At 42.2% G+C, this 23,412-nt stretch overlaps 1 protein-coding gene and 1 pseudogene across 2 annotated transcripts in view; one reads left to right on the forward strand and one right to left on the reverse strand.

The window, feature by feature from the left end:
* ACYP2 (acylphosphatase 2) overlaps positions 1-23,412 on the reverse strand; it is a 339,147-nt gene that overhangs the window by 292,636 nt on the left and 23,099 nt on the right. The window lies entirely within an intron of this gene.
* Positions 8,501-9,138, forward strand: LOC109025086 (quinone oxidoreductase-like; annotated as a pseudogene).

The raw sequence follows: 23,412 nt of genomic DNA on the forward strand, positions 1-23,412 counted from the left end.
ACAAGCATGTGCCACCATGCCTGGCTAATGTTTATTATTTATTTATTTAGTAGATAGGAGCGAGGTCTTGCTATGTTTCTCAGACTGGTCTTGAACTCCTAAACTTAAGTGATCGTGTGAGCCACCATGTCCAGCCTGGGAGTATTTTTTTTTTTTTTGAGATGGAGTCTCGCTCTGTTGCCCAGGTTGGAATGCAGTGGCACAGTCTCAGCTCACTGCAACCTCAACTTCCCAGGTTCAAGTGTTTCTCCTTCCTCAGCCCCCTGAGTAGCTGGGACTACAGGCACACGCCACCACGCCTGGCTAATTTTTGTTTTTTTAGTAGAGATGCGGTTTCACCATGTTGGCCAAGCTGGTCTCAAACTCCTGACCTCAAGTGATTCACCCACCTCGGCCTCTCAAAGTGCTAGGATTACAAGTGTGAGCCACTTCACCTGGCCCCAGGAGTATTTTAAATCAGGAAGGTTCATAGGTACAGTTCAAGTTAAAAAACTTTCCAAGGTAGACAACCTAAAAGCTAGAAGAGACTTGAAACCATTTAAAACTCAAATAAAATTCTCTGAAAGCATTTATGAATGTGACAAGATAACTTACTGAGCTACTCAAGAAGAAAATGCTCTAGAATGGAGAAACAAAGATTAGATTAAAAAAAAAATACACCAAAAAAGATATGAATATAAAATGGCTGAAAATACACTGATGTGTCCCAATTTGTCAGAATATCTTTTGTTATTTCTAATAGAAAAGCTTATTGGTAAATGACACAGATCATTTTCCACTAGGGAAAGGGCAATCAGTAGAAATAAAAAGGTTCCCCAAAATGCAAGATACAACATTAAATATCTGTAACTTTAAAAGAGATTAATAAATTCATATCAGAGTCATCTTCTCCCTATTATTATGAGAGAGAACTACAAAAAGATGCTGTGTATTCATGGAGGAAAATGTAATGCAAATCTAAGAATGGAAGCAAGAGACACTTTTGAAATGTCATCAAACAGTGCCAATGAATATTATTTCTGCTACAGAACAGCAGGAGAGAGAACGTTTTATTCAAAAATATCTAAGGAAATAAAAATTACGTTTAAATGGGATGTGTCAGCAACATCAAAAAAATTTAATGAAAAACAGAAAAGGAGCTCCTGGGAGTGAAAGCATTCTATTTTTATTCTGGGAATAAAAGTGTTATATTATTTCCTGTGTATTCTTATAACTGATTACTTGGATATTTAAGCTTGATTCTCAATGCTAAAATGAGACAAGCCAAGCAACAAAGATTTAAAAATTTATTGAGACATTTTATTTTACTTTGTTACAACTAGCCAAGATTATTAATAATGTGACGTGTCTTTTAACCTTTCTTTGTTCCTCACCTTTCTCTTAAGTAAATAAAGGAGGCATGTGCAGTCCAAAGTGGAGGGAGGGGCCGCGTGTGGTAGTTCAGGTCTGTAATCCTAGCACTTTGGGAAGCCAAGGTAGGCAGATCACCTGAGATCAGGAGTTCGAGACCAGCCTAGGCAACATGGTGAAACCTGGTCTCTACTGAAAATACAAAAATTAGCCAGGCGTAGTGGCGCATGACAGTAATCCCAGCTACTCAGGAGGCTGAGGCGAACTCTGCTGCCTCAAAAAAAAAAAAAAAAAAAAGAAAGAAAAAGAGAAACCGAAGTGGAGGAAGGAGAGAGATCATAATGGATTACATAGTCTCCTTTGAAATTTAATCCAAACACTAACACCACTCTCTTCTCTTTCCTATCAAAATTTTTAATTTAAAAAAATTTTTATGGGGACATGGTAGGTGTACATATTTATGGGACACATGAGATATTTTGATACAGGCATACGATGTACAATAATCCCATCAGGGTAAATGGTTCATGACTTTTTTTTTTTTTTTGAGACAGAGTTTAACTCTTGTTGCCCAGACTGGAGTGCAATGGCACAAACTCAGCTCACTGCAACCTCCACCTCCCGGGTTCAAGCAATTCTCCTATCTCGGCCTCCCGAATAGCTGGGATTACAGGTGCCCACCACCACACCCAACTAATTTTTGTATTTTTAGTAGAGACAGGGTTTCACCATGTTGGCCAGGATGGTCTTGACCTCCTGACTTCAGGTGATCCACCTGCCTTGGCCTCCCAAAGTGCTGGGATTACAGGTGTGAGCCACTGCACCTGGCCAGTTCATGACTTTTTGACAGGCTGATCTCACATTTTTTCAGCTTTATTGATTTGTTACCATCCACCTTCCTAGGATATCAAATCTGCTCAACCTCCAAGATTTTAAATGTAAATGCCCATTCCTACCCATAACCTCTTCTTTTATCATTTTTCCCATTCTACTGAACCTGGTATTTGTTCTCAGAGTAATTTGAATTCAACCAGTAGGACTGAGGTTAAAGCTGCAGATTTTAGGGTCAAACTGCCTGGGTTTAAACTCACGCTGCCCTTCACTAGCTGAGTGGCCAGGGACAGGTTACTGAATTCCTCTTTCCCTTAAATTTCTCCCTTCTTCCTGTGAAGGTTTAAATAGATAATTCATATAAACCTAGCACAAATTAAGTACATGATAAGTGTTAGCCAGTTAGTGTCAGTATTCCATTTAGATTCATTTGTCCTCCTTGTAGCCTGGTTACTGTGCTCATCTTGGCTCTCTTCCATTCCAGTTGAAACAAGACCCTTCCATTGTTCATGTTTTTCATCCCAGTTCCTGTATTACTTCATGCCTTGATTTCTTCCTGAATCTAACTGCACTCTAACTCTAAATCATCAGGGACACTCAGGAATTTATTATTATTATTATTTTTGAGACAGAGTTTCACTTGTGTCCCCCAGGCTGGCATGCAGTGATGCAATCTTGGCTCACTGCAACCTCCACCTCCTGGGTACAAGTGCTTCTCTTGCCTCAGCCTCCCAAGTAGCTGGGATTACAGGTGTGTGCCACCATGCCCAGCTAATTTGTTTGTTTGTTTGTTTGTGTTTTTAAGTAGAGACAGGGTTTCATCACGTTGGCCAGGCTGGGCTCAAACTCCTGACCTAAGGTGATCTGTCAACCTTGGCCTCCAAAAGTGCTGGGATTACAGGTGTGAGCCACTGCATCCAGCCAGGAATTTTTCAAATAATTAATCTCTGTTTGGCTCCTTATTTCATTCCTCACAATAGTATTCTAAACCACCCCTACTTTCCTCAAGTCCTCAAATCTTTTGCTGTCTGAAATTTTTTTTTTTTTTTGAGATGGAGTCTTGCTCTGTTGCCCAGACTGGAGTGCAGTGGCACAATCTTGGCTCACTGCAACCTCTGCCTCCCAGGTTCAAGCAATTCTCCTGCCTCAGCCTCCTGAGTAGCTAGGATTACAGGTGCCCGCCACCACTCCCGGCTAATTTTTGTATTTTTAGTATAGACGGGGTTTCACCATGTTGGCCAGGCTGGTCTCAAACTCCTGACCTCAGGTGATCTGCCTGCCTCAGCCTCAGAAAGTGCTGGGATTACAGGCATGAGCCACCATGCCCCGCCTGCCTGAAATATTTTTTTGACACAACTTTGTCTCCTACTTCACTGAGAAGACAGAGGCTACCTTGCTAGCAGAGAATGCTTCTCCTGTACTCTTCCGTCATCCCATGTAGAAGGAACATTTCTCAGTGGATAGAACACAGGAGTTCACAAGATCAGCCTGGGCAACATGGCAAAACCTCGTATTTACAAAAACTAATAGTAATAATAATTAACCAGGCGTGGTGGAATGTGCCCTATAGTCCCAGCTACTTGGGAGTCTGAGGTGGGAGAATCACTTGAACCTGGCCAAAGAATGTAATTCTTGGCCTCTGTGCCTCTATAGTCACTCTGTCTTAGCAGAAGTGGAGTGATTCACTTGATTGGTAAATTTGTGTAGAATAAACCAACATTTTCTAATTAGCCTTCAGACTATTCACATAGTCTGGAGTTATTTGCTCTTTTCCTGGCCATAAGGTGCACATGAGGCAACCTCTGTCCCTGCAGGGCAAGGGAAACCTGCAGTTTGGAAAGGAAGTATAGCTCTGAAGTCTGAAGACTTCCAATTGGATGAATGTTGAGGAATACTGAGAAATCAAAACCAAAACTCGGAACTTAGAGGAGCTATATAAATTTAGAGGTGTGAGTGGACTTTAGTGTGTAGGCAGAATGTTTCAAGCTTGGCAGCTGCATGGTCTTTGAATAGCTGCAGTCTAGGAAAGAGGCATTAAGCCTCAGAGCACATGGTAGTCTAACCATAGGGAGGGACTGCAGTTTATGGTGGCCTGGTCTACAGGTGAGTGAGTGAAACTGCGTTTGCAAAATTACGACAGTAAGAGAAATTCTAACATAGCTGACTCCATGTTGCTTCTAACCTCTGAGGTGTCCCTGGTCATTCCTGGGCATAGGCCGAGCTAACTTTGGGAAGAATTTAGTTTACAGTTTAACCTTAAAGCAAGGATGATATTAGCCCTTCCCAAAACTAAACCACCTTTGTTTTTTCATTTGTTTGTTTTTGTTTGTTTTTTTCAGTCAGAGTCTCACTCTGTCACCCAGGCTGGAGTGCAGTGGCACGATCTCAGCTCACTGCAACCTCCACCTCCCAGGTTCCGCCTCCTCGGTTCAAGTGATTCTCCTGCCTCAGCCTACCGAGTAGCTGGGATTACAGGCACGTGCCACCAAGCCTGGCTAATTTTTGTATTTTTAGTAGAGATGGGGTTTCTCCATATTGGCCAGGCTGGTCTTGAACACCTGATCTCAAGTGATCCATCTGCCTCGGTCTCCCAAAGTGATGGGATTACAGGTGTGAGCCACCACACCCAGCCAAATGTAGGCAGTTTCTATAACCCTTACTGCTTAGGAGTCATGTGCCAGAAGTCACAATATTTGTGGCTTCCCCAATTGCTCCTACAGATAACATCTCCTATAGATTGTAGACCCTAAGATTAATCTTTTGAGCTGTTTTTCAGACTGACCCCACCTGAACTCCTGACTCTTGACTCAACTAGTCCTGTGGCCCCACCCAGAGGTGGACTCAGCACAGGAGTACCCGTTTCCACGCCCTTAGTTTCTATCTCCAACCAATCCGCAGCACCCACTCCCTAGTCCCCTGCCCACCAAACTATCCTTGAAAAAACCTAACCTCTGAGATTTCAAGGAGACTGATTAGAATAACTCCATCTCCTTTGTGGCCAGCCTTGGGTCAATGAAACTCTGTCTACTGCTATAGCATGGTCTCATTGAATTGGTTTTGTCTGCGCAGCACGCAGGAAGAAACTGTTGGGCGATTACACGAGTGTTTTTACAAAAGTAGGCTCTCAGCAAAGGATCGGAGGCCACAAGATTCTCAGCTTAGACATATTACTTGTGAATGGTCTCTGCATCCTCTGGAAGGTGAAGCGAAACAGGCAAACACTGCACACCCACAAAGGCTAGATAGTGGCAAGATTACATGCTTTTAGGTATTTGTTGCTTGTACACTACAAGCCAAATGCAAGATGACCTTTAGAAAACAAAAGTTCTAACTTTCAATTGTTAGTAGCATTCAAGGTAAAGGACAAAATTGCTTTTATTTTATTTCATTTTTTATAGAGATGGGGTCTGACTATGTTCCCAGGCTGGTCTCAAACTCCTGGGCTCAAGCAATCCTCCTGTCTCTGCCTCCCAAAGTGCTGGGATTATAGACATGAGCCACCACACCTGGCAATACAAAATTAAGGAACTAAACTTCAGTGTTCTTGGCTTATTCACAGACTGAGAAATAGAAAATAATCTAAGCATTACTGGCAACTTGGTGGCTGTTGATGGGTATGCAGGAATCTTCTGTGCCCCATGGGAATGACACCACCTTTGCAAAATTATGACTGAGACAGTGGAAGAGACCTAACTTAACTGACTCCATCTTGCTTCTAACCTCCAAGCTGTCCTTGTTCATTCCTGAACGCAGGCTGAACTCACTTCGGAGAAACTTAGTTTATAGTTTAAAACAAGATGATAACAGCCCTTTCCTAAAGCAGACCTCCTTCTTGCCTGGGGACTAGATTGCCTTTGTAGGATTAACATGAGCCACAAGATTAAAAATTATGGTTTAGGAATCATGCAGCTGGAGGCTACAAGATTCTGACCCTCCTTAAACTGCTCCTAAGATCAGTGCTTGAGATAGTTTGTAGACCCAACACTTCATGGATCAGTTGCCACCACCCAGATCAATTAACTGGCTCATTTGATCTTGTGGCCCCCACCCAGGAACTGACTCAACTCAAGAAGACAGCTTCGACTTCCTATGATTTCATCCCTGACCAATCAGCACTCCTGGCTCAATGGCTTCCCCCAACCCACCAAGTTGTCCTTAAACACTCTGCTCCACGAATCCAGGAGACTTATTTGAGTAATAATAAAACTTAGGTCTCCCGCACAGCCGGCTCTGCGTGAATTACTCTTTCCGTATTGCAATTCTCCTGTCCTGAAGAATCGGCTCTGTCTAGGCAGCAGGCAAGGTGAACCCACTGGGCAGTTACAGGAACATGCCTGAGAAGTTTACAAAATTAAAAAGAAGAGGAAACATAGTGTCTCATGGAACATTTGGCCAAAGTATTGATCCTTGCTAGAGGGTAAAGTCCTAGAGGTACAGACCTTAGAAACTTGAACAGCAGTTTCAGAATCTGCTGTAAATTATTTTCCAGTGAAACAAATGCAAGGACAAGATGAAAATACCGATATATATTAGTCTCTGCAAACTAGGAATAGACGGAAACTTCCTTAACTTGATAAAGAACATCCACAGGCTGGGCCTGGTGGCTCATGCCTGTATTCCCACCATTTTGCGGGGCCAAGGCAGGAGGATCACTTGAGCTCGGGTTCAAAAGCTGTTGCCTGGGCAACATGGCAAAACCCCATCTCTACAAAAATTACAAAAATTAGCCAGGCATGGCAGCAGTCCCAGCTACTTGGGAGGCTGAAGTGAGAGGATCACTTGAGCCTGGGAGGTTGAGGATTGAGGCCGCAGTTGAGCTGTGATCATGCCGCTGCATTTCAGACTGGGTGACAGAGCGAGACTCCGTCTCAAAAAAAAAAAAAAAAAAATCCAGAAAAAATCTACAGGTAGTATCATACTTAATGGTAAAAAAACTAGAACTTTTCCTGCTAAGATCAGTAAAGATGTCTCCTCTCAACACTCCTTTTCAACATCATTTTGGAAGTCCTACCTAATGCAATAAGACAAGAAAGGGAAATAAAAGGTTGGAAAAAAGAAATAAAATTGTCTTTGTTCATGGATGACATGATTGTCTATGTAGAAAATCTGAAAGCATAAATTTAAAAAAATTTCTAGAACTAATAAGTGATTCTAGCAAGGTTGCCGAGTACAGAGTTAACCTACAAAAGTCAATTGCTTTCCTGTATACCAGCAGTGAACAAGTAGAATTTGACATTAGAATCAATACCATTTATATTATCATCCCCAAAATTGGAATACTTAGGTATAAATTCAACAAAATACGTACCAGATATATATATAAGAATAACTACATTCTTATATATATATAAGAATAACTACATTTCATTAGAAATGTAAGAACTAATGAAAGAAATCTAATGAAAGAAATCTAAGAACTAGGGGTGGTAGAGAGGATGAAGAGGAGTTGGTGAATGTTTACAAAAATACAGATGGAGGAAATAAATTCTAGTATTTGATATTATGTTAGGGAAATTATGGTTAACAATACTTTATTGTGTGTTTCAAACTAGCTAAAGAGAAGAATTGTTATGTTTCCAACAGAAAGAAAAGATCAATGTTTGAGGTGATTGACATGCCAATAACCCTGATTTGATCATTCCACACGTTGTATACATGTATCAGATATCACATGTGGCCAGGTGTGGTGGCTCATACCTGTAATCCCAGCAATTTGGGAGGCCAAGACAGGAGGATTACTTGAACCCAAGAGCTTGAGACCAGCCTGGACAACATAGTTAGGCTACATCTCTTAAAAAACAAAACAAACAAACAAAAAAACCCACATATACCCCAAAAATATGTACAACTATGTTATATAAATTAAAACTTTTTTTAAAAGGCAAAAGTTGGAGACAGTGTGGCAGGCCTCCTCCTGTGGAATCTGAAGAAGCCCTCACAGATTTTATTTCTTTATTTTATTTTACATTATTTTATTTTATTTTATGTTTTTGAGACGGAGTCTTGCTCTGTTGCCCAGGCTGGAGTACAGTGGCATGATCTTGGCTCACTGCAACCTCCGCCTCCCGGGTTCAAGGGATTCTCCTGCCTCAGTCTCCCGAGTAGCTGGGATTACATGCACATGCACCACCATACACGGCTAATTTTTGTATTTTTAGTAGAGATGGTTCACTATGTTGGTCAGGTTGGTCTCGAGCTCCTGAGCTTCTGACCCGCCCACCTCAGCCTCCCAAACTGCTGGGATTACAGGCCTGAGCCATCACACCTGGCCGCCCTCGCAGCTTTTAATTCCCACTCTCCATTCTGTATCTAGATCACCATGGCATACAAACTGCCTGAAAAACTGGACTTTAAACAAGGAGCTGCCATCAGTATTTGGTATTTTAGTGTTTATCGAGCTCTAATTCCACAGTGCCCGAGTGGAAGCTGGAGGGTGTTCTGGTTCATGGGGCAAGTGGAGAAGTTGGATTAGCAGCATGCCAAATTGCTAGAGCTTATGGCTTAAAGGTTTTGGGCACTGCTGGTACTGAGGAAGGACAAAAGGTTGTTTTGCAAAATGGAGTCCATTAAGTGTTCAGTCACAGAGAAGTTAATTATATTGACAAAATTAAGAAATATGTTGGTGAGAAAGGAATTGACATAATTACTGAAATGTTAGCTAATGTAAATCTTAGTAAAGATTTGAGTCTTCTGTCACATAGAGGATGAGTGATAGTTGTTGGCAACAGAGGTACTATGGAAATAAACCCACGGGACACCATGGCAAAGGAGTTGGGTATAGTTGGAGTTACTCTCTTTTCCTCAACCAAGGAGGAATTTCAGCAATATGCAGCCACCCTTCAAGCTGGAAAGGAAATTGGTTGGTTGAAACCTGTAACAGGTTCTCAATATCCACTGGAGAAGGTGGCCCAGGCTCATGAAAATATCATTCATGGCAGTGGGGCTACTGGAAAATGATTATTCTCTTATAATGATTAATTATTTCATGGATTTCCTATGTAATTAGAGGTATTGTCTTTCTCCCAGTTGTACTTACCCTACCTTTTCTTTAATTAACATTCGATTCTGTGAGTTTCTTATGTGAAAAAATAAGATTTTTCTTTAGAAAGCAGAGGCAGAAGAGTAAAATTCATTGTACAGCTAGCAATATTTTTTATGCCATCTGTCTCAAATCTAGGAGTCATCATAGTAGGAAATAGCATGTTAGTGGTCATTTGGCATGATGGTGCATTCCAGTAATTCTTAATTGATACTTGATTAATTCCATACCTTTGATTAAAACTTGCTAGTTCAAAATAAGACTGCTCAGTTTCCAACAGTTTTCAACTCTCCTTACCTTTATAAAGATTCTCTAGTCTCTGAGTAGCCATGACTGTATTAGACTTTGAACATTTTCTGGACTAAAAACCTCTATTCTAAACTAATCTCATCTGGATCTATAAGTCCTAGAGAGAGTCTAGTTCTGTCACCGAGGCTGGAGTGGCCTGGCGCGATAGCGGCTCACCGCAACCTCTGCCTCCCAGGTTCAAGCGATTCTCCTGCCTCAGCCTCCCGAGTAGCTGGGATTACAGGTACCCACAACCACACCCAGCTAATTTTTGTATTTTTAGTAGAGACGGGGTTTCACCATGTTGGCCAGGCTGGTTTTGAACTCCTGACCTCAGGTGATCCACCCGCCTTGGCCTCCCAAAGTGCTGGGATTACAGGCGTGACCCACCACGCCCGGCACTATAAGTCTTTTGTAAAGGCAAGAATAAATAATGTCCAGGACAATTTATTAGTTTTCTCAGTATTTTCCCAAATATTACAATATTCACTTCATTATTGGTTGGCTGCCAATGACCCCATATGTTCTGTTAGAATAGGAGCTTTATCTCTTTATCTTTCATATAATACATAGTCTCCAAATAGGTAATACTTATCAATTGATTATATTTTCAGAGTAGATTTAGAGTTACCGGTTTGTGTGGTGAGGGTCATATATTTTTGTTGAAATTTGAAATTAATATGCTCACAGATTTGATAAATTAAGAATGATCTGCATTTGTCTCATAACATAATAATGTATAATAAAATCTATAGAAAATTTAAAAAAAAAAAAAAAAAGCGGCCGGGTGCTGTGGCTCACACCTGAAATCCCAGCACTTTGGGAGGCCCAGGAGGGTGGATCACCTGAGGCCATGAGTTTGAGACCAGCCTGGCCAACATGGTGAAACCCCGTTTCTACTAAAAATACAAAAATTAGCCGGGTGTGATGGTGCACACCTGTAGTCCCAGCTACTCGGGAGGCAGAGGCACACCTGTAGTCCCAGCTACTCGGGAGGCAGAGGCACACCTGTAGTCCCAGCTACTCGGGAGGCTGAGGCAGCAGAATCATTTGAACCTGGGAGGCGGAGGTTGCAGTGAGCCAAGATCGTGCCACTGCACTCCAGCCTGGGCCATAGAGTGAGACTCTGTCTCAGGGAAAAAAAAAAAAAAAAAGGCCAGGGTGGGAGGATTGCTTGAAGTCAGGAGTTCATGACCAGCCTGGGCAACAAAGTAAGACATCCATTCGCACAAAAAACAAATTAGCTAGGCATAATGGCAGGCACCTGTATGCACTGTTTGGGAGACTAAGACTGAGGCTGGAGGATCATTTGAGCCCAAGAGATCAAGGCTGCAGTGAGCTGTTATTGCCCACTGCACTCTAGCCTGGGTGACAAAGCAAGACCCTGTCTGGGAAAACAAAAAGTAAATAAATAAACAAATCTAAGAAGAACCAAATAAATAGAGAGAGATACTGACTGGGCACAGTGGCTCACACTTGTAATCTCAGCACTTTGGAGGGCCGAAGCAGGAGGATCACTTAAGACCAGAAGTTCAAGCCCAGAAGTTCTGGGCAGCATAGCAAGACACCATCTCTACAAAAAATCAAAAAACTAGAGGCCGGGTGCGGTGGCTCAAGCCTGTAATCCCAGCACTTTGGGAGGCCGAGGCGGGTGGATCACCTGAGGTCAGGAGTTCTAGACCAGCCTGGCCAATATGGTGAAACCCCTCTCTACTAAAAATACAAAAATTAGCCGGGCGTGGTAGCAGGACCCTGTAATCCCAGCTACTTGGGGGGCCGAGGCAGGAGAATCGCTTGAACCCAGGAGGCAGAGGTTGCAGTGAGCCAAGATCGTACCATTGCACTCCAGCCTGGGGGACAAGAGCGAGACTTCGTCTCAAAAAAAATTAAAAAATTAGCTGGACATGGTGCATACCTGCAGTCCCAGCTACTCAGAAAGCTCAGGTGGGAGGAACACTTGATCCCAGGAGACTGAGCCTGCAGTGAGCTGTGATCAAGCCACTGCACTGCAACCTGGGTGACAGAGTGAGATGAAGTCTCACCACGCCCGGCCTATATATTTTTTAAAGAGAAATACACCATGTTTATGATTAGGAAAACTCAATATTATCAGGATGTCAGTTCTTTCCAACTTGATCTATAGATTTAATGCAATTCCAATCAAAATTCTAGCAAGTTATTTGGTGAATGTCAACCAACTGATTCTAAAGTTTATATGGAGAGGCAAAAGACCCAGGATAGCCAACATAATATTGAAGGAGAAGGACAAGGTCACAGGACTGACACTACCTGATTTCAAGACTTTACTGTAAAGCTACAGTGATAAAGTTGTATAAATGTGTCAAATGAATAAATGAATTGATCTTGATCAATGGAACAGAAAAGAGAAACCATAGGCCTTCAGGCTGGGCGCAGTGGCTGACACCTGTAATCCCAGCACTTTGGGAGGCTGAGGCAGGTGGATCACCTGAGGTCAGGAGATCGAGACCAGCCTGGCCAACATGGCAAAACCCGTCTCTACTAAAAATACAAAAATTAGCCAGGTTTGGTGGCACACGCCTGTACTCCCAACTACTTGGGAGGCACAGGCAGGAAGATCGCTTGAACCTGGCAGGTGGAAGTGGCAGTGAGCCAAGATTGCGCCCCTACACTCCAGCATGGGAAACAGAATAAGACTCCGTCTCAAAAAAAAATAGACCTTCATAAATAGAGTCAACTGATCTTTGGCAAAGCAACAAAGACAACACAATGGAGAAAATACAGTCTTTTCAACAAATGGTGCTAGAGTAACTGGATATACACACATACATGCACACACAAATCTAGATATAGACATTACATACTTCACAAAAATTTACTCAAAATGTATCACAGGCTACATGTAAAATGATAAAACTATAAAATAATATTGAAGAAAATCTAGATGACCTTAAATTTAAGGCTTTTTATTTTTAGTTTTTTAAAGCTAACTCTTTAGATACAACACCAGAGAGACACTATACAGAGAATGAGAAGACAAGCCACACACTGGAGAAAATACTTGCAAAAGACATGTCTGATAGAACACTGTTAGACTGTTATCAAAAATATACAAAGAGCTCTTTTCTTTTCTTTCTTTCTTTTTTTTTTTTTTTTGAGACAGAGTCTTGCACTGTTGCCCAGGCTGGAGTGCAGTGGTGACATCTCGGCTCACTGCAACCTCTGCCTTCCAGGTTCAAGTGATTCTCCTGCCTCAGCCTCCCACACACGGCTGAGACAAAGAACTCTTAAAGCTCAATAATAAGAAAATGAACAATCTGCTTTAAAAAATGGGTAAACTGGCCGAGCGCGGTGGCTCACACCTGTAATCCCAGCACTTTGGGAGGACAAGGCGGGCTGATCACAAGGTCAGGAGATTGAGACCATCCTGGCTAACACTGTGAAACCCGTCTCTACTAAAAATACAAAAAAATTAGCCAGGCATGGTTGCAGGCGCCTGTAGTCTCAGCTACTTGGGAGGCTGAGGCAGGAGAACGGTGTGAACCCGGAAGACAGAACTTGCAGTGAGCCAAGATCGTGCCACTGCACTCCAGCCTGGGCGACAGAGCGAGACTCCATCTCAAAAAAAAAGGCTAAACTACCTGAACAGACACCTCACCAAAGAAGATACACAGATGGCAGGTAAGGATATGAAAAGATGCTGAACAGAATATGTCATTAGGGAATTGCAAATTAAAATGATGAGATAGGCTGGGTGCAGTGGCTCACGCCTGTAATCCCAGCACTTTGGGAGGCTGAGGTGGGCGGATCACCTGAGGTCCAGAATTCAAGACCAGCCTGGCCAACATGGTGAAACCCCATCTCCATTAAAAATACAAAAAAAATTAGCCAGGCATGGTGGCGCGTGTCTGTGGTCCCAGCTGCTCGGGAGGCTGAGTCAGGAGAATCGTTTCAACCTGGGAGGCAGAGGTTACAGTAAGCTGAGATCGCGCCATTGCATTCCAGCCTAGGTGACAAAGCAAGACTCCATCTCAGAAAAAAAAACAAAAAACAAACCAACAAAACACAAAACAAAAACGAAGAGGTACCACTACGCATCTATAAGAATGGCCAAAACCCTAAACATTGACAACAATAAATGCTAGCGAGGAGCTAGATCAACAGAAACTCTCATTGTTGCTAATGGGAATGCAAAATGGCATAGGCGCTTTGGAAGATGGTTTGACAGTTTTTTATAAAACTATACATACTCTTACCATACAATCCAGCAGTCACATTTGGTATCAGTATTTACCCAAATGAGTTGAAACATGTTCACACAAAACCCCACACATAGATATTAATAGCAGTTTTATTCATAATTGCCAAAACTGGGGGAAATAAACAAGATACCCTACAATAGGTAAATGGATATATAAACTGTGGTACATCCAGACAACTGAACATTATTCAGTGTTAAAAAGAAATGAGCTCTGGGCCAGGCACAGTGGCTCACGCCTGTAATCCCAGCACTTTGGGAGGCCGAGGTGGGCGGATCACTGGAGGTCAGGAGTTCAAGACAAGCCTGACCAACATGGAGAAACCCCATCTATACTAAAAATACAAAAATTAGCCAGATGTGGTGGCAGATGCCTGTAATCCCAGCTACTCAGGAGGCTGAGGCAGGAGAATCGCTTGAACTTGGGAGGCGGAAGTTGCGGTGAGCCAAGATCATGCCATTGCACCCCAGCCTGGGCAACAAGAGTGAAACTCTGTCTTAATAAATAAATAAATAAATAAGCGAGCTCAGCTGGGCGCACTGGCTCACACCTGTAATCCCATCACTTTGAGAGCCTGAGGCAAGAGGATCACTTGAGGCCAGGGGTTCGAGACCAGCCTGGCCAATATGGTGAGAGCCTGTCCTTATTAAAAATAAAAAAATTAGCCGGGCATGATGGTGCATGCCTGTAATCCCAGCTACTTGGGAGGCTGAGGCACAAGTATTCACTTGAACCCAGGAGGTGGAGGTTGCAGTGAGCCTAGATCACGCCACTGCACTCCAGCCTGGTTGACAGAGTGAGACTCTGTCTCAAAAAATAAAAAATAAAAGGCCGGGCATGGTGGCTCATGCCTGTAATCCCAGCACTTTGGGAGGCCGAGGTGGGTGGATCACCTGAGGTCAGGAGTTCAAGACCAGCCTCAACATGGAGAAACCCCATCTCTACTAAAAATACTAAATTAGCCAGGTGTGGTGGTGCATGCCTGTAATCCCAGCTACTCAGGAGGCTGAGGCAGGAGAATTGCTTGAACCTGGGAGGCACAGGTTGTGGTGAGCCGAAATCGCACCATTGCACTCCAGCCTGGGCAGCAACAGCGAAACTCCGTCTCAAAAAAAATAAAATAAAATAAAATGGCCAGGCATGGTAGCTCATGCCTATAATCCTAGCACTTTGGGAGGCTGAGGCAGGTGAATCAGTTGAGTGCAAGACCAGCCTGGCCAACATGGTGAAACCTTGTCCCTCGCCTCTACTAAAAATACAAAAATTAGCCGGGCATAGTGGTGTGCACTTATAATCCCAGCTACTAGGGAGGCTGAGGCAGGAGAATTATTTAAACCCAGGAAGTGGAGGTTGCAGTGGGCCAAGATTGTGCCACTGCACTCCAGCCTGGGCAACAGAGCAAGACTCCGTCTCAAAAAAAAAAAAAGAAAGAAATGAGCTATCAAGTAATGAAAAGACATAGAGGAAATGTAAATACACACTACTAAGTGAAAGATGACAATTGGAAAACACTACATACTGTATGACTCCTGCTGTATAACATTCTGGAAAAGTCTAAACTGTGGAGACAGTAAAAAGATCAGAGGTTGCCAGGTGTTAAGGGAGAGTAGGAATGAATAGGCAGGACATGGAGGATATTTAGAACATTGAAATTATTCTGTATGATATTATAATAGTGGAAACATATTATTGTACATTTGTCAAAACCCATAGAATGTACACCACCAACGGTGAACCCTAATGTAAACTATGGACTTTGGGTGATAATGATGGGTCAATGTAGGTTCATTAATAGTAACAAATGTATGACTGTTGTGGGGTATGTTGATAGTGGAAGAGGTTGTGCATATGTGGGGACAGGGGAAATATGGGAACTCTCTGTACTTTTCACGCAATTTTTCTGTGAACCTAAAACAGCTCTAAACTATTAAGTCTATTGAAAACAACAGCAACAACCAAGCTATGGCAGGAGGAAGACTTCCTTGGCCTAACAGAGGGTATTTTCAGAAGTCAGATACTTGGGCCTTACCCCAAATCTACTGAATCATTTCTGCAGGAATAGGACGCAGAAATAAGTATTTTTGGCTAGACACAGTGGCTCACTCTTGTAATCCCAGCACTTTGGAAGGCCGAGGTGAGTGGATCACCTGAGGTCAGAAGTTCCAGACCAGTGAAGCCAACATAGTGAAACCCTATCTCTACTAAAAATACAAAAATCAGCTGGGCTTGGTGGCATGCACCTGTAATCCCAGCTACTTGGGAGGCTGAGGCAGGATAATCACTTGAACTCAGAAGGCGGAGGTTGCAGAGAGCTGAGATTGCACCACTGCACTTCAACCTGGGCGACAAGAGCAAAACTCCATCTCAAAAATAAAAAATACATATTTTTAAATTTGTTATTTTTTTTTAGAGACGAGGTCTCACTATGTTCAGGCTGGGGTGCAGCGGCTATTCACAGGCACCAAACGTGACTGCAGCTTCAAACACCCAGACCCAAGTATTCCTCCCACCTTAGCCTCTCAAGTGGCTAGGACTACTATGGTAGTGTGTGCCACCATGCCCAGCTAATTCTTAAATTTTCTGGAGAGACAGAGGTCTCACTATGTTGTCCAGGCTGGTCTTGAAGTCTTGACCTCAATCAATCCTCCTGCCTCAGCCTCCCAAAGGGCTAAAATTATAGGCACAAGGCACCACACTAAGCCAAGGAATCAAAATTTTTAATAAGCATCCAGGAGATTCTTTTGATCCTACTAGTTTGGGGAACATTGGTTTAAGCTATGCTATAGTTGAAAGCAGTCACAGCAGCCTGTGGCCAAGGACTAAAATTGTCAGCTCACAAGATATTTCACAGCAGCATTAGTGGACAAAACTCACTCTAAATGTACCACTGAAGGGGAAATAACTTAGAGCTCAAAGGCAAGGTTGCCCTTCCATACCCCCTTTGAAGTTAGAAGACCATATGACGTGGTTTGGCCAAAGGAATGGGAATGGAAGTGACGTAAGTGGAAAAGATGTGTTCTACTTACGGGCAGAAATTTTCAGAGCCAGGGAACATCTTATCACATTCCCTTGCCCCTGCTGGGGTTATCATGAAAAAAACCTGTTGCAACTCCAACTTCTAGTTCCTTAAATGAATGTAGTGTGATCAGAACTCTGTCACTTCTCAATTAATGTGCAGTATGAGTGAAAAATTAACTTGTTGTTTCAAGTCTCTAAGAATTTGAGGTTCTGCGTTATCACAGCATAACCCAGCCTATCCTGACTGACACAGGTTTTTCTAAATGAAAAGGAAAAGCTTCCCCCTTAGAAATGGAAAATTCAAAGTGCCAAATTTAACGTCTTGTAATTAAGTTTATGTTTACAGATCATGGATTCCAGAAACCTTGTGTCAGATCAACTACCTTGGTAAAGCTAAAACTCAGAATTTCTCTTCCTCACACCTCTGACATCAGCCTCTGACCTGGTATTTGGCAACACCAATTAACAGGCTCTGGGGACATACTTTTTCTTGGAATAACTACACAAGAGTCTGGGGAATAGCTTTTTCTAAATTTGATGGGTGTGGGGACAAAACTATAATAATTTTGGGTGTTATTTATTTTTTGGACCCCTAAGAAGCTCAATGAGCTTCTTAGTAAATTAATATAATTTCTATTATATAGAAATTAGTATATAGAAATTTCTATTATATAGAAATTAGTATATAGAAATTTCTATTATATAGAAATAATAGATAGTAAATTAATATAATTTCTGTCTAAGCTGCAACTGCTTAAAAAAAATCCCAACCCTATTTAAAGTTTAAGAACCCCTCTAATTAAGATTGGGTAAAATACAGAGATGATGAATTCTGAACATTAATTTCTTTGAAGTTTAAATCTCAAGGGCAAGTGGATTTGACTTCAGACACTAACTCCTTTGGACTTAATTTGCATGGGGTTTTAATCTTTGCACTTTAATTTTCCCTGGGAATTTGATCATGGGAGAGAGGGTCTTTGTGTTTACTGTATTTTATTATTAAAGTATTTTAATGGTGCCAGGTCATCTCATTGCAAGCTCTCTGAAATGTGAGATTGGACAATGCTACTGAAAATCATTGTTACGGAAAATAGACCAGGGGATTAATTTTCAGATTTGAAGTTTCTTTAATTAAGGTACTATTTGTGGTGGTTATAAAACAGGGCCTGTTTTATGTCTTGTCCTAGCAGCGTCTCTCCTATGCAGGGCTTCATCCTGGAAGGGTGCTAGGTTGGTTTTCAGCACTGACCCAAAGGGGCTAGAACATTCCAGCACCATTCAATCTTCCCACAATTCCCTTGGTTTCACCTGCAAAATAGAGCCCATGAAGTTCCTCTCTGATTTTGACTGCTATCCTCAGATGGGCCCTCTAAGATTTCACTCACTAAGTGGGACTCCTTCCTTCCCGGGCATGTTTTGGTAACTTGGCTTTTGGCTTTGTTTTATTTAGCTCCCTCTGCCTCCTCCCACCTGTGAATCTTGTTGCCCTCATGACATCTCCCCGTATGTATATATTTGAGGGCTCATAAACTTGCTATTGATGTTGTTTGCAGGTTTTACGTTTTGCGATCCAAGTTACTGTATCTGTGTTTGTGGCAAGTTTTGGGGCTATTAAAAAACTGTGCCACTGCCAACTGCCCAGAATTCCTTTTACTTTTTTTCTTAATCCCTTTATGTAGCAGAGATAATTATATCCTCCCACATCCTTTTTTGTATTTCCTTTACAGTTGCCTACCCTTCCCCAACAATTAAGCATGGCCATGTGACAAGTTCTCACTAATGAAACTTGCATGGAAGTAACAGGTGTCACTTCAGAACAGTGGCCGTGGGATCCCTCCACATGACTCTAGTCTCTTCCCCTTCAGTCACGAACAGAGATCCCAAAGAATGAAACAGCCTGGATTCGTGAATCTCAGCATGGAGGGCAGCAGTCTCTACTTGAGTTTGCATTAGAAGGGAAATTTTTTTCTTTTCTTTTTTTTTAAACCCAGTCCTCCAGGCTGGAGTACAGTGGTGCAATTTTGGCTCACTGCAACCTCTGCCTCCTAGGCTCAAGCCATCCTCCATCCTCAGCCTCTCAAGCAGCTGGGAATACAGGTGGAGGCCACCATGCCCAGCTAATTTTTGTATTTTTAGTAGCATTGGGGGTCTTCCTATGTTGCCCAGGCTGGTCTTGAACCCCTGGGCTCAAACGATCCACCCCTCTCAGCCTCCCAAAGTGCTGGGATTACAGGCATGAACCACTGTGCCCAGCTGGAAATAAACTTTTATGTGTTAAGTCACTAATATTTTGGGTCTGTTGCCACAGCATAAATCCAGACTACCCAGACACTTTCTGAACCAATTCATTTATTAATCATCCTCTTTCACTTTTTCTGTTAATATGCTCAAGTATCTCCCATCCAAACAAAACCCTTCCCCTGATCCTATAGTTCCTTAAGTTATCATACAGATTTATTCTTATTCACTGATACATTTCTGGGAGGAAAAGTCTGTATCGGCTACCTCCACATCCTCACCACCCACTCACTCTTCAATTCCTGGGGACATGGGCTTCTGCTTTCTTCATTCTTCAGAATCTATTTTCTTTAAGATTACCAGTGACCTACTACTTGCCAAATCGTGCTCAACACTGCTTGACCTCTCTTCTAAGGCCCCAAATTCTGGTCAAGTTGTTTTAAATCCTTTTATGATCACAGACCCCTTGAAACTCAGATAAAAGAGACAGATCCTATTCCTAGAAAAAATGCAAATACACGTGTATACAAGTTTTTTTATACATTTCAAAGAGTTTTTGATCAGCAAACACCACCAAAGTCTATTCATAAATAGCCTCAATAGGTCTGAACCTTGGGTATAGAATTCTGCCCTAGTCTTTACCTAAGAAAGAAACAGAAGAGGAAGAGGGTCATTCATTTCCGTGAAACAGTCACATGGAGTGTTTTTTCATTTCCCAATGTATTTTCCTATATTACCCTGCCATTTTAACTCACTTTATTTTATTTTATTTTTTGCAATTCTGTAGTGGCTTCTTAATCTATTCCCCATCTATCTCTTAATTCAGTCATGGAGTAGTTGCTAAGTATAAACACTGTGTTCCTATTACACCAAAGGAAATGACATAGAGCTGAAAAAGAGATATGTCCTCATTAAAACTTGAGTACTAAAAGAAGGAAAAATATGGCCGGGTGCGGTGGCTCATACCTATAGTCTCAGCACTTTGGGAGGCCGAGGAGAGTGGATCACCTGAGGTCAGGAGTTCGAGATCAGCCTGACTAACATGGTGAAACCCTGTCTCTACTAAAAATACAAAAATTAGCCGGGCTTGGTGGTGCTTGCCTATAGTCCCAGCTACTCAGGAGGCTGAGGCATGAGAATCACTTGAAGCCGGAAGGCAGAGGTTGTAGTGAGCTGAGATTGCACCACTGCACTCCAGCCTGGGCAACAGAACAAAACTCTGTCTCAAAAAACAATAATAATAATTTTAAAAAGAAGGAAAAATACGAACAAGGGCGAGACATATTGATATACTTCTGAGGAAGGGTCAATACTATACTATACTATAGTATACCTACCATACTTTCTATAGGAGAGTAAATGTAATTCTTCAAAGATAGGTTTGGTTTTGATAGGTAGATAGAAGAGAGAATGGTTTGTCAAATGGGGTAGAAGGTATTATGTGAGCAACAAGAGATCTGTAAATATAAACGAATGTTGGGGAGATAGTGAATAGGTTCCACATATGTTGACCACAGAGGACACAAAGTTATATAAAAACAGAATGGTAGATTGGGGCTAGTCGTGTGTCAGCCTTGAGTATCAGCCTAAATAGTCTGGGCTTTATTTTGTACATAATAGGGAGACGCAACATTTTTGAGCAAAAGACTGACAAGGTAAAAATGATCTTTTAGAAAGATTAATCTGCTAAAAGTATTTAATACAGAGATGAGGGAATGATCAAAGAAGAAGAATTAGGAGACAGTGCAACAGTCTGTGCTCTGTACTTGTGAAGCATAGATCTGAAATGCGTGAGGAGAGCAATATCAGCAAAAGGGGCACAGCTGATGTAGCAGGCATGAAAGTACATTGCTTGGATCTCCTTTTAGCTGAAAGAATACACTTAGCTAATGGCCATCAGCTGCAGCACCTTTGGAATCTACCACAGCAAGCTGAGGTTATGATCTTCCCAGGCAGCCCATACCAGTGGCTGATCATGGCAGCATTAACAGGACCAGTTCTACCCATTGCAAAACTTCTCTTAACAGGCAATCTTTGCTCTTCATCTCCCCATTAAGTAGGCTGAGACTTTGCTCAATATATATCAAAGTCTCAGGCTCTCCCGGCCCAATCCTCTTTACTCCCCTCTTTCCTTTCACAGATATCAGATCAGCATCCAGATCTGAAGCCTTTCTTTACCCAATCCTCCATCCTCCTTTTTTATCTCTCATAGGTGTACATCCCCATCACCATCCCGCCCCCTACACTTCTTGCACTTCCAACTTTATTTCAGTGTCTGCTTCCTGAAGGACCCAAAACTACACAACTCTAAATAGAAAAGCTGGATGTAACTATCAAGGAATCTTATTCTCTTAGAACCAACTATGCCTAGAATAGCCGTTTGTACATTGTGAGTCTTTTTTTTGGGGGGTGGTGGGGACAGAGTTTCGCTCTTGTTGCCCGGGCTGGAGTGCAGTGGCACAATCTAGGCTGACTGCCATCTCCACCTCCCAGGTTCAAGCAATTCTCCTGCCTCAGCCTCCCATGTAGCTGGGATTACAGACGTCCACCACCAAGCCCAGCTAATTTTTTATAATTTTGGTAGACACAGGGTTTCACCACGTTGGCCAGGCTGGTGTCAAACTCCTGATTTCAGGTGATCCGCCCGCCTCGGCCTCCCCAAGTGCTGGGATTATAGGCGTGAACCACCGTGCCCAGCCCATTATGGGTCTTTAGTGTTAAATATAAAAACGCTTTGGAAATATGTGGGAAGTTACACCCTACAAAATTTACATAAGTAAAAAATTAATAGTATTGAGGCCAGGCGAGCTGGCTCACACCTGTAATCTTAGCACTTTGGGAGGCCGAGGCAGACAGATTACTTGAGGTCAGGAGTTTGAGACCAGCCTGGCCAACGTGATGAAACCTTGTCTCTACTAAAAATACAAAAATTAGCTGGGAATCCCTGGAACCCAGGAGGCGGAGGTTGCAGTGAGCTGAGATCGTGCCACTACATTCCAGCCTGGGCAACAGAAAGAGACTCCGTCTCAAAAATAAATAAATAAATAAATAAAAAATAATAGCATTGAATTAATTGTGTCTAGAATTAAAGAAGATATTTTAAGTTTAATTATTTCATGCACTAGAAAATGAAGAAATGTGATGATTTATGCATTGAGAAAAACACCAAGGTCACTGTACATATGGATGTTTTATACATGCTGAAATCTTTTCTCTGATGTAACTTGAGATTAAAGAAGAGACTAAAGTAGCTATTTGGACATTTCTCTATTTAGAGGAACCAATTTTTTTTTTCAAACAGATATCTTCATCTCACAACTGAAAGTCATAATGGGATAGATGGGCGGGACAGAGCAGTTCTCTGAGAGAAGAGCTGCAGCTGGAGTTTAGCAACTATGAGGGACAGAACATGCACTAAAGATACGTCCTTCAGATAACAAAGATTCTTAAAATTTCTTTTGAATATTCTTTATGCCTTCTTTTCATGAGACACTGACGCAAAAACAGAAAGACGCTCTTGTCATGGCGGTGTTGAAAACATATATATAAAGAACTGTCACATGGTATACCAACTCAAATTCAGAATATAACGGAAATGCTACATGACAAACCATCTTACACTATCAGCCCAACATAACCACTCTTCCTGTTTTGTTTGATGGGGGAAGTTATAATGTAATGCCAGAGGTATATTTTATGTGTGTGTGTTAGGCTGTGGAAGATTGGTTGACTGGCTTTTGGTCACTGAGTTTCAGATATTCAGTTCTAGAATAATTTGGGAATAAAATTGTTATCCTATAGTAGTTTTGAGCTATTAAGAACTATTTGGTTGAAGGTCTGATATCTTATTCCATTTTTAACTGCTACTCAACACAAGATTTTCCTTTTGAAGTAGGTCTTGGTAGAGGTTGAAGCATTTCCACGATATAATTTCGAATTATTGCCTCTCATAGTCCACCCCAGCATGACCTCTTTCCTGCCAGTTTCCTCTTTTTTTTTTTTTTTTTTTTTGAGTCTTACTCTGTCGCCCAGGCTGGAGGGCAGTGGTGCAATCTTGGTTCTCTGCAACCTCCACCTCCTGGGTTCAAGTGATTCTCCTGCCTCAGCCTCCCGAGTAGCTGGGACTACAGGCACGTGCCACCATGCCTGGCTAATATTTTGGTTTTTTTCGGTTTTTTTTTGTTTTTTTTTTTTTTTTTTGAGACGGAGTCTTGCTCTGTTACCCAGGCTAGAGTGCAGGGGCGCAATCTCTGCTCACTGCAGGCTCCGCCTCCTGGGTTCACGCCATTCTCCTGCCTCAGCCTTCCCAGTAGCTGGGGCTACAGGCGCCTGCCACCACGCCCAGCTAATTTTTTGTATTTTTAGTAGAGAAGGGGTTTCACCGTGTTAGCCAGGATGGTCTCGATCTCC

The sequence above is a fragment of the Gorilla gorilla genome, chromosome 12 (assembly GCF_029281585.2).
Source record: "Gorilla gorilla gorilla isolate KB3781 chromosome 12, NHGRI_mGorGor1-v2.1_pri, whole genome shotgun sequence".
In the NCBI taxonomy this organism is placed as follows: Eukaryota; Metazoa; Chordata; class Mammalia; order Primates; family Hominidae; genus Gorilla; species Gorilla gorilla.